A 12,213-nucleotide genomic window follows, 5' to 3' on the forward strand; every position below is an offset into this window, starting at 1 on the left:
ATGCATGTATACAAGTCCTTTGGTTGATCTATTATCTCCACCAGATCTCCCTACCCTCACTGTTGTAATTTGACAGTCTGCCTGTTGCTTTACTGTCTCTATATCTATCTTTTGGTTCATCAGTTTTTAATGTTCTTTATTATCCTGTTTATAATGTTCTTTATAATAAATAAATGAGGTCATGTGGTGTTTCTCTTTCATTGACTGGCTTATTTCACTCAGCATGATGTTCTCCAATTCCATCCAGGTTGCTGCAAATGATGAGAATTCCTTCTTTTTTATGGCAGCATAGTATTCCATTGTGTAGATGTACCATTGTTTTTTGATCCAATCATCTGCTGACAGGCACCTAGGCTGTTTTCAAATTCTAGCGATTGTAGATTGTGCTGCTATGAACATAGGGGTGCATATATCCTTTCTGATTGGTGTTTCTAGTTTCTTGGGATATATTCCTAGGAGTGGGATTACTGAGTCAAATGGGAGTTCCATTTTCAGTTTTTTGAGGAAACTCCACACTTTTCTCCACAGTGGTTGCACCAGTCTGCATTCCCACCAGCAGTGCACGAGGGTTCCTTTTTCTCTGCAACCTCACCAACACTTGTCATTTGTTGATTTGTTGATGTTGGCCATTCTGATAGGTGTGAGATGGTACCACATTGCTGTTTTGATTTGCATCTCTCAGATAATTAGTGACTTTGAGCATGTTTTCATGTGCCTTTTGGCCTTCCATCTGTCTTCTTTTGAAAATATTCTACTTAGGTCCATTGCCCATTTTTTAATTGGATCATTCATCTTCCTTTTATTTAGTTGTATAAGCTGTCTGTAGATGTTGGAGATTAAACCTTCATCAGTGGTAACATTTGCAAATATGTTCTCCTACACAGTGGGCTTTCTTGTTGTTTTGTTGATGGTTTCTTTTGCTGTAAAAAAGCTTTTTATTTTTATGTAGTCCCATTTGTTTATTTTCTCTTTAGCTTCCATTGCCCTAGGGCCAGTATCAGTGAAGAAGTTCTTTTAGCATATGTCTGAGATTTTGCTGCCTGTGGATGCCTCTAGTATTTTTATGGTTTCCCATCTTATGTTTAAGTCCTATATCCATTTTGAGTTTATTTTTGTGTATGGTGTAAATTGGTGATCTAGTTTCATTCTTTTGCCTGTATCTGTCCAAATTTCCCAACACCATTTATTGAAGGGACTGTGTTGACTCCATTGTATATTCATGCCTCCTTTGTCAAATATTAATTGAGCACAGTGATTTGGGTTGATATCTGGGTTCTCGATTCGATTCCATTGATCTATATGTCTGTTCTTGTGCCAGTACCAGGCTGTTTTGAGAACAGTGGCTTTGTAATACAGCTTGAAGTCTGGTATTGAGATCCCTCCTACTTTACTCTTCTTTCTCAGGATTTCTGTGGCTATTCAGGGTCTTTTATTGTTCCAAATGAGCTTTTGGAGAGTTCTTTCTAGGTCAATGAAATATGCCATTGGTATTTTAATAGGGAGTGCATTGAACTATAGATTGCTTTGGGAAATATAGACATTTTGATGATGTTGATTCTACCAATCCATGAACACGGTATGTTCTTCCATCTGTTTACATCTTCCTCTATCTCTTTTTTCAGTGTTGTGTAGTTTTCCGCAAATAGGTCCTTTACCTCCTTAGTTGAGTTTATTCCTAGGTATCTTAATTTTTTTGGTGCGATGGTAAATGGAATTACTTTTTTAGTCTCTGTTTCTGTAATTTCACTGTTGGTATATAGAAATGCCATGGATTTCTTGGCATTAATTTTATATCCTGCTACATTGCCAAATTCATTTATTAAGTCAATTAGTTTTTTAATGGAGTCTTTTAGTTTTTTTATGTACAATATCATGTCATCTGCAAATAAGGATAACTTTACTTCTTCTTTTCCAATTTGGATGCCTTTTATTTCCTCTTCTTGTCTAATTGCAATGGCTAGTACTTTTAGTACTATGTCAAACAGGAGTGGCGAGAGTGGGCATCCCTGTCTTGTTCCTGTTCTTAGAGGAAATGGTTTTAGTTTTTGCTCATTGAGTATGATGTTGGCTGTGGGTTTATCATATATAGCTTTTATTATGTTGAGGTATGATCCTTGTACTCCCACCTTGTTGAGAGTTTTTATCAGGAAAGGGTGTTGGATTTTATCAAATGCTTTTTCTGCATCAATTGATATGACTATATGATTTTTATCTTTCATTTTGTTTATGTGATGTATCACGTTTTTTGATTTGTGGATATTGTACCATCTTTGCATTCCTGGAATAAATCCTACTTGGTCATGGTGTATGATCTTTGTGATGTTCTGCTGGAGCCAATTTGTTAGAATTTTGTTGAGGATTTTGGCATCTATGTTCATGAGGGATATTGGCCTGTAATTCTCTTTCATTGAGTTGTATTTATCTGGTTTTGGTATTAGGGTGATGCTGGCATCATAGAAGGATTTTGAAAGTGTTCCTTCCTCTTGGATTTTTTGTAATAGTCTGAGGAGCATAGGTTTTAGTTCTTCCTTGAATGTTTGGTAAAACTCTCCTGTGAAGCCATCTGGCCCTGGGCTTTTGTTTGCTGGAAGCTTTTTGATGACTGTTTCGATTTCTTCCCAAGTCACTGGTTTATTGAGATTTTTAGATTCTTCCTGATTAAGTTTTGGAAGTTTGTATTTTTGTATGTTGGCTGAATAAACCCACAGCCAACATACAAGTGCACAATGACCCATGTGCACTTGAGAATATGTCCATTTCCTCCAGGTTGTTTAGTTTGTTGGAATAGAGTTGTTTGTAGTATTTTGTACTTTGGCGGGGTCGTTTCTGATTTATTTATTTTATTATTTTATTTTATTTTATTTTATTTTATTTTATTTTATTTTATTTTTGGTCCTCTCTCTTTGTCTCTTGGTTAGCCTGGCTAGAGGTTCATCTATCTTGTTTACCCTTTCAAAAACCAACTCTTGGCTTTGTTGATCTTATGTATTGTTTCTTTGGTCTCTATGTTATTTATCTCTGCTCTGATTTTTGTTATTTCCTTCCTTCTGCTTCCACTGGGCTTTTCTTGTTGCTCTTTTTCTAACTCTTTGAGTTGTAGGGTTAGATAATTTGTTACCATTTTTCCTTGTTTTTTTGCATTAGGCTTGTAGGGATATGAACTTCCCTTTCAAAACTGCTTTTGCTGTGTCCCATAGATTTTGGATTGTTGTGTTTTCATTGTCATTTGTTTCCAGGATATTTTTAATTTCTTCCTTGATTTCTATGGTAACCCAGTTCTTGTTTTATAGCATGCTGTTTAGTCTCCATGTGTTTGATTTCTTTGGATTACAGTGGTGCCTCACACAACGAACTTAATTCGTTCCAGGAGCAAGTTTGTTATGCGAAAAGCTCGTTATGTGAAATGCGTTTTCCCATAACAATACATGTTAAAAAAAATAATTCGTTCTGTAGCATAAAATATGCTAAGATGACATAAAAAAATACATTTTTTGTTATTATTTTTATTTAGATACATCTAAAAACATAATTTTTTAAAAAAAAAACACACATTTTTTTAATTTTAAGACAGACTAAGTAGAGTCTACCGAATCTTGCACATCTTCATCCATTTTCTGCTTTTTGGCCGATGGTTTCATGAAAAACCTGTCCAAAGTCGTTTGTTTTTCTCTTTTCTCCAACATCTGCCGGAAATAACGGACAAGAGTATCGGAGTAAAGATCATTGATCCTGTTTGCTTCAGCTGAATCCGGATACATTGTATTGAGTTTAACTTAAAAGGACGACTGCCAAGATACGTGCGTGATTTAATTCGTAATGAAGAACGATTGCCGCGATACATGCTTAAGTTAAGCGCAGTGACTAACGACTGCCTGCAGTGCCTGCGCGGAAGGATGCAATACCTCGGCAGCGATCGTGGAAGCTCGGGCTAAGCAGTCGTGGAAGCTCGGGCAAAGTGGTCTTGGAAGCTCGGGCGACTTCGTTGTGTGAAACGAAGTTCGTTGTATGAATCATGAAATGAAGTTCGTTGTGTGCAGCGTTCGCTGTGTGAGGCGTTCTTTATGCGAGGCACCACTGTATTTTTATTGTAGTTAATTTCCAGTTTTATGCCACCATGATCTGAGAAGATGCTTGATATGATTTCTATCTTCTTGAACTTGAAGAGACTTTGCCTATGTCCCAACATGTGGTCTATCTTTGAAAATGACCCTTGTGCACTTGAGAAGAATGTATATTCTGTGGCTTTGGGGTGGAATGTTCTGAAGATGTTGATTAATTCCATCTGGTCTAGTGAGTCATTTAGGATTGATATTTCTTTGCTGATTTTTTGTTTAGATGATTTGTACAAGGGTGACAGTGGGGTATTAAAATCTTCTACTATGATTGTATTGCTATTAATCTCTCCCTTAATGTCCTCCAGCAGTATTTTTTTAAAAAAATGTATTTGGGTGCTCCCGTATTGGGTGCATATATGTTTACCAGGGTTATTTCTTCTTGTTCGATTGCTCCCTTTAGTATTATGAAGTGGCCTTCATTATCTCTTGTTATGTCATTCACTCTGAGATCTAATTTGTCAGATATAAGTATTGCTACCCCAGCCTTTTTTCATTTCCATTTGCCTGGAATACCTTTTTCCATCCCTTCACCCTCAGTCTGTGTGCATCTTTTTTTCTGAGGTGGGTTTCTTGTAGACAACAGATGTATGGGTCTTGTTTTCTTATCCAATCTGTTACCCTATGTCTTTTGATTGGAGCATTTATTCCATTTACATTTAAAGTTATTATTGATAGGTACTTATTTGATGCCATTTTTATCCTATACCCCTGTGTTCCTTCTTTGCTTCCTATTTCTTTAATTTTACAGTAGACCCTTTAGAATTTCTTGCATGCTGGTTTGGTGGAGATAAATTCCCTTAGTCTGTTTTTGTCTGTGAAGCTCCTGATTTCCCCTTCAATTTTGATTGATAGCCTTGCTGGGTACAGTATTCTTGGATTCAGACCCTTCCTTTGCATGACTTTGTATATTTCATCCCATTCCCTTCTGGCCTGATGAGTTTCTGTTGAGAAGTCAGTTGCTAGTCTGATGGGGGTTCCTTTATATGTATCTTTCTGTCTCTCTCTGGCTGCTTTTAAAATTCTTACTTTGTAGTTGGTATTTGCCAGTTTAATTATAATGTGCCTTGGCGCCAGTCTTCTGGAGTACATTTTGCTTGGGACTCTGTGAGCATCTTGGATTTGTGTGGGTTTTTTCTTCTCTATCTCAGGAAAGTTTTCTGTCATTATTTTTTGAAATACATTTTCCATGTCTTCCTCAGTTTTCTTTCCTTCTGTAACCCCTATTATTCTAATATTGTTTTGTTTTGTATTTTCCCATAGTTCCCTTAGACTCTCCTCCTGCTTTTTAATTTTTTTTTTCCAGAAGCTGCTCTAATTGGGTATTTTTTTCCATCTTGTTTTCTAGCTCACTGATGCGGTCCTCTGCTTCTTCAAGTCTAATCTTGATGCTTCCTATTGAGTTCTTTACAGTAACAATGCCATTTTTCATTTCTTCTTGGTTCTTCTTCATTTCTTCTTGGTTCTTACTTATATTGTCAAATATTTCTTCCATTCTTTTTAGCCATCTTATGATCATTACTCTGAATTCTTGCTCTGGTAGGTTGCTTGCCTCTAACTCATTTACTTCCTTTTCTGGTGATGCCTGCTTTTCTTTCATATGCGGGCCATTTCTTTGTCTCCCCATGATCTCTCTTTTTAGGATGTCTGGTTGTGTAGTTCTCTCTCCTGCTTTGATTTAAAGGCACGAAATACAACACAACCAGGTACAACACACAAGGCACTGAATAGAAATGTGTTTGCGATATTAATAACCTCCAACAAAGGTGACTAGAACCCAGCTAACAAAAACGTACAATCAAACAAAAAGAATAGGAAAATCAATCTTATAAAAATAAAGCATACAATTTCAATATAGTTAACATTCAATATACAACTACAAAGAGATAGTAAGACTGTTTTTTGTTTTGTTTTGTTTTTTGTTTTTAGGACAGTAACGAGGGAGATGTGAATGGGCTTGGAGCAGGGGGTTGGAAATTAGATATACACAAGTAGGGTGAAATTTTAGGGTGTAAACAGAAAGAATGGGGAAAATCTAGAGCAGGAAAGGGTTAAGATAAACAGGGCACCAAAGGAAAAGGTTCGGAAGAGAGTGAAGGCATAAAGGTAGGGTTGAGATAGAATAAAGCGTTGGAGAAGGAAAGATAAATATAGACTGTAGAACAATAATCCTGAAAAAAAAATAAAAATAAACCAAAAAAAATAAGATAAGAAAGGTAAAATAGTAGCAGTAATAATGTTAATTATGTATTCAATGTAATAATTAAAAAGGGTAAAATCAAGTGAGGAAAAAGAAAAAAAATAATTTCTTGAGTAAAGGTTGCAAATAATAAAAACAAAAATAAAAAACAAAAATTAAAAAATTAAAAAAAATTAAAAAAATTTAAATAAAATTTGCAGTAGTGAAGGTCATTCGCTTCCTTTATTGTAATCCAGTCCTGATTTTTAAGCCGTTCTTGTTTTGATTTTATTACACTAGGGTCAGTTTGTGAATTAGCCTCTGGTTTCTAGGTTGACTTTCCAGGCTCTAAAGTAGGGGTGTCGAACTCAATCAGAGAAGGGGTCAAAATCTAAAATCCAGCCTAAATCGCGGGCCGAATGGTTTACTGAACAGTCATAAACTGACAATGTCATAAACTGACAGCGGAGTGCAGTGATGACAGCGCGGTGCGGGCCACATTGCAAGGCCTGGCGGGCTGGATTTGGCCCGCGGGCCTTGTGCTTGACACATGTGCTCTAAAGCCTCTCTAGCTTTTTTTTTTTTTTTTTTTTTTTTTTTTTTTTTTCCCCCCCCTCTCTGCAGCACTGATCTATGGAGGCTGGGAGGGGGCAAGTCCGAGTCAACTGTAATCTCCTGTAATTCTCCTATATCTCTCCGAGTCAGATCCAAATGAGTTGCTCTTTAGATATCTCCCCTATTGGGAGCCCCGTCCACTTTCACAGGTGACACCCGCCCAACAGCCGGGGCTTCTACTTGTAATCACCTCCCCTGTCCTCCAGTTTCCCTGTGCTCTGTGCATGCAAGCTTTTGTCTTCTCCACGAGTGCTCACTCACCCTCTCCCTGCGAAGTCTGACTTTCTCGCCATGCAGTGGGGCACTCCTGTGAGTCCAAGTGTTCTGGGGGTCACAGCTGCTTGGTGGTCGCTGAGGCTGTGGATATTCAGGCCTCTGACACGATTCAATTTCCCTACAAGATGGCGATATTTTCTCGTCCAAGCCGATAGGTAGCTCCCAGAAGGGACCTCGCCCGGCGTGGGTGCTTCCCTGTGAGGGGCACCCTGGTCAGCGGCCCCCCAGCAGTGTCTTCTGGTGTTCAGTTGTCTCTTGGCTTGCTAATAAACACTCACAGCACGAGACCGTCAGCTGCTCTCTCTTTCTGCTTCGGGACAAGGCTCAGAATCCGCCTATCTATTCTTCTGCCATTTTGTCTAAGTCCTTTGTTTACAGAAAGTTTTTTTCTGTCAGAAAGCCTGCTGAACTCTTCATCTGATAGCATGGAATCTGTAGCATCTCTAGTCTGCATTGATTTGGGGAGCATTCAGATTGGTCATGCTGAGTGTTCCAGGTCATGAACACACTGTCTCTCTTCACTCAGGAAGGTGAGTTGAAGGTTTGGAGGGTTTGGGTTTTTATCCATTGGTGTTGAAGGATGGTGTTGACTTACAGTTTAAAAGAATAACCTGTCTGTCATTGCAGACCGACACTAGCAGGGCAGGGCTGGAGGCTGGAACACACAGGAGTGTTTCTGCTCTCCCAGCTAGAGTTGGACTACCGCCTGGCACCCCATATCACCAAATTGAATTTCTTCAAGTCTCTTTTCATTTGTGTGCAGCCCTTCTCCAGAACCTGAACCCTGAATTGGAACCCTTTCCACACGGGACGTGACAAAAACAAAAATTTTATTCAATTACTAGCTCATCATTAATCTTGAGAAACAAAAGCATTTGATTTTTAAATATTAAACATTCACTTTCATTTTGTTGTAATTCTTGTTGCCCCAACTGTTCATTACAGAAGGCATATAACACGTGTCCTCACTGAGTTCCTTAATTTATGAGTGGGTGTGATGGTAGCTTATTCTTACACTGTTGTAGCCCATTCTTGCACTACTATAGCCCATTCTTGCACTGTTGTAGCCCTTAGACATACTAAGTCACAGGTTGTACTTTATGCCATAGCCTTTAACTCTCCCCTGCAAGACCTTGGAGTTTACCAAGGACTAGCCTTCTCTAATTCCCTAAGGGCAGCCCATGGCGTCAGTGTCTAGTGTCAGCGTGCTGGAGTTATCCACTTTCTTATGAACTCAGCTTTAAAAATGATGCTGTTTCTTCTCTGTAAAATGATGATGATGATAGTATCAATTCTATAAAGCTAATATACTGTATGTAAAGCGTTTGAAATAGTATCTGGCAAATAATTAGCACCATATATGTGTTAGATCAGTGATTCCCAAAGTGGTCTATATCGACCCCCAGGGGTCTATGACAACCTGCAAGGGGTCTACATCAGCGAAAAAAAATTTGGGGGTCCATGAAATGAAAATGGGGGTCCACGATAGTGGATCTCAACATACACTGATAGTACCTATTTACTTACATCATATTATCTTATAATATAAAAACATATAAATTATTTATAAAAGTACCTATGAAGTAAAAAATTTATTATATATGTTTATAAAATTGTGTAAGTTGTAGGATAAAAACCTGCACATAATGATATACCAGTATCATCTTGTTACAAGCAAACGCGCAGTAAACATTCTTGCCAATTTTTGTCTCAAAGCTTCGCGAAATTGCACCAACTTGTTCAATTCGTCACTCTATAAATATGAATGTGAGAAAAATATGTTCATTCATTTCCTGAATCTTGAATAGGAAAGTGCTGAGAAAATATTTAAAAAATATAAACTGGTAGTTTATCATACAAATTATAGTGAGTCAGTGTTATTTTGTTTGAGAATGCCGGAGAAAAGTAGGTACATTATTTTTTATTAAATTTTAACACTAAATTTCACTACAGTTAGAAATTTACAAAAAAATCAATATCAGGTAAGTAGGGGGTCTACCCAAAACCGAAAAACATGACAAGGGGTCTACGGCACAAACAAGTTTGGGAACCTCTGTGTTAGATGTTATTCTTTTATCCAGTATTCTATGTATTTATTGCAGGAAGGTTTTAAGATACTTTGAATCCAGTATATTATTGGATGTGGAAAATCTTATATAAAAGCCTAATAAGCAAAGTGTCCAGTCAACAGGTCAGTCATTGAACCAATCAAAGCATAATATGCTAATGATATGCTAAGGCCGCTCAACCACTCACTATGATGTGCACTGAGCACCAGGGGGCAAGTGCTCTGACCGGTAGGTGAGCTGCTGCCGGGGTTCTGCAGATCAGGACTGAGTGAGACGAGACAGGCCGGACACGCCCGGAGCCCTTCCACAGTCCCTCCCTGGCCTGTTCGCACACTGGTGGGGTCCCTCAGCCTCCCCTGTGCCCTCTCACAATTCTGTGCATTGGGCCTCTAGTGTTTATATATTTTATACACCTATTACAAGTTTAAACATTTGTTTGGATAGGCAGTTTACCACTGTATTGTAAATGTAACTATACCTCTCTGAAGTCACATAAAGAACATTTATATATTTTAGAAAAAATGTGTACATTTGTAAGTATAAAAATTTTATGTAAGCTATGACTCAGCAGTTTTAAGTCTAAAATCAGCCTTTCCGCCGAAACTGGTTTGGCTCAGTGGTATAGCATCGGTCTGGGGACTGAAGGGTCCTGGGTTCGATTCTGGTCAAGGGCATGTACCTTGGTTGTGGGCACATCCCTGGTAGGGGGTGTGCAAGAGGCAGCTGGCCGATGTTTCTCTCTCATCGACGTTTCTAGCTCTCTATCTCTCTCCCTTCCTCTCTGTAAAAAATCAATAAAATATATTAAAAAAAAAGAGAGATCCTTAAAATCAGCCTTTCCTTATTATAGAACAGCACAAAAATGCTTAATTTTCAATTTTATGAGCAATTTTATTTTTATTAAGAACATGATTATGCATGTATATGTACATGAAAATACATTCAAATATTTGGATACTTTAAATATATATTTTTGAATGACTTCATATGCTAGATAAAAAATTGTAAATTCAATGCAGTATTATACTTGCTAATAATTACCAATATCGGGCAGGCTAAAAGTAGGTTTACAGTTGTGAGTATACAAAACAGAGTTCATTATTTGTAATTATTGTATTCTTTTCCATATGAGCAACTATAAACCCCTACTTTTGCTCCATCCTGTATTTTTATCAGAATTTCTGGGATACTTCATATTAAGATTCTAGAAAAAATAAAGGATGACAATCCACTAAGTAAAAGCAATTTGGGTTAAGAAATGGAAGCTGTCTAGAAAGTAAACAAATCACAGTATATGTTTAAGCTATAAAGTATTTTTAGTGTAAACCATTTTCTTCCTGTTGCTTATTGTTGTTTTATTGAGGATCTCTTTCCCATTGATTTTTAGAGAGAGTGGAAGGGAGGAGGAGGGAGAGAGAGACATCGATGTGAGAGAGACACATTGATTGGTTGCCTTCCTTATGCACTCTGACTGGGGCCAAGGATTGAACCTCATCCCAGGTATGTGCCCTTGACCAGAAATCAAACTCGCCACCCTCAGTGCTTTAACCACTTATCAAGCCAGCCAAGGCTAAGAAATTATTAAAATTTCCTTAAAAACAAAACAAAACATGTCCACCATATTTTAAATATGTATCTTAAATATCTAAAGTATATTTTCCCTTCCCCTCCACCAAAAAAAAATCCTGAGGGATGAATTTCTGAGATCTCCGTTCATATTTAGGAACTTGAATTTAATGGCAAGGCACTATGAATAATTGGGAACAATGAACTATTCAGTAAGTATCTGGACCAATGCTCACTATAGAGAAAATAAAATTAAATCCCTATCTCAGAGCACATACAAAGTAAATCTCATATGCATTAAAGACCAAATGTGGAAGTGTACAATTTTATAAAGAAAAGAGAATAATATTTTTGTATAAAGAGAGAATTCTCACATAAAACAAAAATACCCATAAATCATAAAGGGAAAATTTCCCGATATTAAAATTAATCCTGGCAAACACTAAAGCACATTCCAACCAAGAGAAGACAGCTGCAGACTGAGCGCAAATGTCTGCAGGGCCTGTACCCGACACACAGTTAGGGTTCAGGATGTGCACAGATTTACAGATAGTAAGGAAAAGTCTAACAACCTAGGAGAAAACTGAAATGGATGTGAATGGGTGACCCATAGAGAATGGCCTGAATATCCAAAAGCTTATGGACAGATGCTCAACTCCACTGATAATCAGAGAATTGCCCTCACCCCCAAAAAAGGTCCCAGTGTAGTGGATAGTGGGTGTGGGTGAACAGGTGCTCTGAACAGATTATAGGAAAGATGTGGTTTGCCTTATTTCCTCTGAGTAGAGCAATTGCGGTAGAAATATATGGCCTTGCAGCCTATATAGTGGCACCATTGAGGACCTAGAGCTTGTTGTATAGGAATATACTATCGTTCATGTAATTTTTAAAGACCTTTTCCTGGCTAAAAAAAAAAAAAAAAAAAAAAAAGCTCACTATGTAATAGTTGGGAAATATAGAATAGTGTGAAAAAGAAAATAAATCCTGCCATACAGAGATACCTACAAGCAAGATTTTGGTGTGTAGCCCTGGCTGGCTTTGCTCAGTGGTTAGAGCGTCATCGCAGGAACCAGAGGATCTTGGGTTTGATTCCCAGTCAAGGACACATACCTGTGATGCAGGTTTGTTGCCCAGACCTGGTTGGGCACATGCAAGAGGCAACCAATTGATGTGTCTATCTCACATTGATATTTCTCTCTCTTTCTCTCCCTTCCTCCCTTTCTTCCACTCTTAATTAAAAAAGTGATGGAAAAATATTCTCGAATCAGGCTTAAAACAATAAATTTTTAAAATATTCCATTTCTTTTTTTTTCTAAGTTTACAAAAATATAAATACATATAAAAATTTGATTATGTTATAAAATAGATAAAATTTAATTACCCCCCTCCCTTTTTT

The sequence above is a fragment of the Pipistrellus hanaki genome (genome assembly GCF_964339955.1).
Source record: "Pipistrellus hanaki genome assembly, chromosome: 11".
Lineage (NCBI taxonomy): Eukaryota > Metazoa > Chordata > Mammalia > Chiroptera > Vespertilionidae > Pipistrellus > Pipistrellus hanaki.